This window comes from Danio rerio, chromosome 10, assembly GCF_052040795.2.
Source record: "Danio rerio strain M-AB ecotype USA chromosome 10, GRCz13ab, whole genome shotgun sequence".
Classification (NCBI taxonomy): domain Eukaryota; kingdom Metazoa; phylum Chordata; class Actinopteri; order Cypriniformes; family Danionidae; genus Danio; species Danio rerio.
In genome coordinates, this window is record NC_141030.1 from 14,079,389 (window position 1) to 14,083,729 (window position 4,341).

The 4,341-nt window shown below is 37.8% G+C and overlaps 1 long non-coding RNA gene across 1 annotated transcript; it reads left to right on the forward strand.

Annotated features, from left to right (window-relative positions):
• Positions 1-985: 985 nt before the first annotated feature.
• Positions 986-3,042, forward strand: LOC147841996 (uncharacterized). The gene is made up of 2 exons (XR_015500888.1): positions 986-1,515; positions 2,207-3,042. It is a non-coding gene; the product is annotated as an uncharacterized LOC147841996 (long non-coding RNA).
• The last annotated feature ends 1,299 nt before the right edge of the window (positions 3,043-4,341 follow it).

Here is a 4,341-nt window from a genome sequence, read left to right on the forward strand (position 1 = left end):
TAAAGATTATTTGCAGTTCAGTGTACATATTTAAATTCTGTGTTACTCATTAAATGGTAAGTAAATGTAACGTTTGGGTGAACAACCCCTAAGGTTAGTTTTTGATTAAGTACATGTCTTAACCCATCATTAGTCCTAAATAAAGTGAAAGATATCATAATATGGTTGATCTACTGTTATGGACCCTTTTTACATTTCAGCACAGTGAATGGGAAAGTACAACACTTTTTTTTTACAATCTTCTTTGCTCAAATTAAATGAAAACTTTATGATGGTGTTGTCTTGACAATTAGAAAAAGAAAAAAATTGCGTGAAACTGATAAGAACAGAGAATAACATCTAATTTACTCTAATTTACTCATGTCCATAGACACTGTTTGAAACACCTCGCACATGTGATCATATTATATAATACATACGTAAATACAAACAAATGTTATTTTATTAAAAATATCATATAAAAAACTCAAGGATTTTAGATGCTGATGATCGTTAAACGCGTCATAACAGTATTGTGAAAAGGGTGTAAGAAACTAAGTCTGCCTCGACCCAACTTCTACTTTATTTCACAAGTCTTCCATGCTCCTTTCTTAACAAAGAGCTTAATTATCACAGAGAGGAGAGTTCCTCAAGTAAATCATTTAAGCATTTAAATAATGTCTTTGGAATGATAATTTACTTCTTATAGCATGGGAGCGGCAGCGAGCCATCAAGAACCATCTGCTGACCAAAAGGAATTTTGTTTAAACTCATTTATCATAACAGTTGGTATTCTCACCTGAAAGTCTACTCAAGGTCTGGGAACGGAAGAGTATCACTTTTATTGTTGTTCTCAATTTACATTCAAAGCAAAAGCTTATTAACATGTTAAGCGGGTATACCGAAAGGTCTGGGATTGCTATTCTTAATTTACATTTGAAGTGAAAGCTTATTAACATGTTAAGCGGGAAGAAACAGTATAAGATGTTTAAACCGAGGATGATCGGGATTCAGTTCCAACTCCGATGAATCCGAAGTGTTGTCTCCACTTTGACACTACTTTTCTGGAATAAAACTTATTTTTTTCTTCAAGACGTTCTCATCTATTTTCTTACAAGGGTGTATTGTTAAAAATAGGTACAAACATCAGATAGAAACAAAAACCTAAACAAACACTTCTATGTACATAACGTCATAAAAATACTTGTTTTATGTACCTCGCGCTGCCGTCCTTGTACTGCCATGAACAGGAAATTCTGGGAATGGAGGACGGAGAGTTGAATCGATTCGTCTTCAACAAACCGATCAGTGTGACATCAAAACATCGCGAGAACAACAGACAGCTCCGTGTGCATTTGAATCCATCTCGCGATATTGTATCACTTCAGGTTCGCGCCTACTGATTCGTTGATTCAAACGAGTTGTGAATCAAGAAGCCTCTAAAGATCCGAATCAAACTGCAGCAGCACGCCACGAGGCTTTGCTCAGACTTTTAGTACGTTTGGAATTGCTCCGTCTCGTCACCATGTAACACATGTGAGTAAATCGTTGTTAGTAAATAACGCGACTGTTACGATTAGAAATTGTGCATTAACCTGATTATATTTATTTTGTTTTATTTGTTTTTGCGTAAAATTAACGCTAGTTCATGGCCGAATCTAAACGGCCAGCAGCGAATATTTACCAATGTTTACTGTCGTTTACTTTGCACATCTTAGAGATGTTGCCAAAGTTCCTCTGGATTTAGTTTCTTCATGTCATTCCAGACAGACTGGATGATGATCAGGTCAGATCTCTGTGGCTGCTGTCATACTCACTGTGCAGACTATTTTCTCCCTGTATACGTTAATTACAGCAAAGTTAATGACAAAAATAATGTTAGGAAATGTAAATAGATATATCAAACTGGCATGCTACAGAAAATATCAAACTCCCCCCTAATTACTAGTAACGTTAGCCTAGGACTTTAGCACAGTAGCCTACTATTTAAGCCTTTTTCCCCTCTGCGCTTTAATTATTATCACTATAAATGATCACAATCTCCCATATGATCTGATGATAGTACTTTTGTTTGATAGTAATGTATAGTGTCTATATGGTATCTGTAAATATTTAGTATGTGAAATTGTTGGACAACCACCACACACACACATTAAACAGCAAAATAAACATGTCGATAGCTTACTAAAAGCCTTTATGTCTGTTTATATATTTTATATAAATGCAGAGCAGCAAGACCCATGAGATTTCATCAGCCACTCACCATCAGAGTCCTCAGTGGAAGCTGAGAAGAGCAGAAGAGGAAGCCAAGCAAGAGATGCCAGAAAAAAAGGGGGAAGGAAATAATGTGTTATTTTGCTGTTTGAGTATAGGCAGGCGCAGTGGGTAGCACAATCGCCTCACAGCAAGAAGGTCGCTGGTTCGAGCCTCGGCTGGGTCAGTTGGCATTTCTGTGTGGAGTTTGCATGTTCTCCCCATATTAGCGTGGGTTTCATCCGGGTGCTCCACAAGTCCAATAATATGTGGTGACATTGGGTAAGCTAAAATTGTCCGTAGTGTATGTGTGTAAATGAGTGTGTATGGATGTTTCCCAGTGATGGGTTGCAGCTGGGTGGCAACACAGTGGCACAGTAGGTAGTGCTGTTTCCTCACAGTAAGAAGGTTGTTGGTTTGAGTCCCGACTGGGTCAGTTGGCGTTTCTGCGTGGAGTTCTTCCTGCGTTCGCGTGGGTTTCCTCCGGGTTCTCCGGTTTCCCTCACAGTCCAAAGACATACGGTACAGGTGAATTGGGTAGACTAAATTGTCCGTAGTGTATGCGTGTGAATGGGTGTGTATGGATGTTTCCCAGAGATGGGTTGCAGCTGGAAGGGCATCCACTGCGTAAAACATATGCTGGATAAGTTGGTGGTTCATTCCACTGTGGCGACCCCAGATTAACAAAAGGACAAAGCCGAAGAGAAAATGAATGAGTATAGGCAATGATAGACAAGACAATGTTTGATTAAGATGAAGTGTTTTAAAATGCTTATTTATTAAAATAAAGGTTACAAAGTAAAGAAGAAATGTATTGTGTGTTTGTATATTTATTTTACTGCCTTCAAGATTTTACATTGTAAACTAAAGGGAACAAGGAGGGAACAAATGTGGTATTTACCCTTTAACTACAGGTAACAAGGGAGGAACAATGCTTCACTTTAATTTGCAACCCTCAAATGTGGTATTTACCCTGTAAGTACAGGGAACAAGGGAGGAACAATGCTTCACTTTAATTTACAACCCTCAAATGTGGTATTTACCCTGTAAGTACAGGTAACAAGGGAGGAACAATGCTTCACTTTAATTTACAACCCTCAAATGTGGTATTTACCCTGTAAGTACAGGGAACAAGGGAGGAACAGTGCTTCACTTGAATTTACAACCCTCAAATGTGGTATTTACCCTGTAAGTACAGGGAACAAGGGAGGAACAGTGCTTCACTTTAATTTACAACCCTCAAATGTGGTATTTACCCTGTAAGTACAGGTAACAAGGGAGGAACAATGCTTCACTTTAATTTACAACCCTCAAATGTGGTATTTACCCTGTAAGTACAGGTAACAAGGGAGGAACAATGCTTCACTTTAATTTACAACCCTCAAATGTGGTATTTACCCTGTAAGTACAGGGAACAAGGGAGGAACAGTGCTTCACTTTAATTTACAACCCTCAAATGTGGTATTTACCCTGTAAGTACAGGGAACAAAGAGGGAACAAATACTGTATTCACCCTTTAACTACAGGGAACAAAGAGGGAAGAAGCTGAACTTTAACACACTAGTGTATACGTGAACACTAAGAACAGAGTAAACTACAGCAACAGTTTTTATTGATTGAAGACCAAATTACTAATTTTTTCTATAAAGCATCAGCTATACATTTACTGAAATGCAACAGTTAGCCCCCCTGTGCAAACAGCAGTAAAGATGCGAGCCTGTTTTAATCTACATTGAATCCTGACGGTAGGCCTATATCATGCATAGTTATTTGTTGATAGTGAGTTATGGAGACATTGATGGCTTTGGTGAGATCGACGAGTAAACATAAGGTAAGTAGTGTATGAAAATATATTTTATATTGAATTGCAGATTTAAAATACATACAGTATACAATAAGGGTTCATAATTTCACAGGCTGTAAACCTTTTATTCATTAAACACCCCGTATAAAACCCAAGCACTGAATAAGAGTACTAATGTACTCACGCAGGTGCATGTACAGTACATTTGCAGATAGCAATAGGTTGTCGCCATCCTTGCATAATTCTTCATATGTATACAATACTTGAAGAAAAGTACATCGTAAACGTAATATACTTAAGCGGTT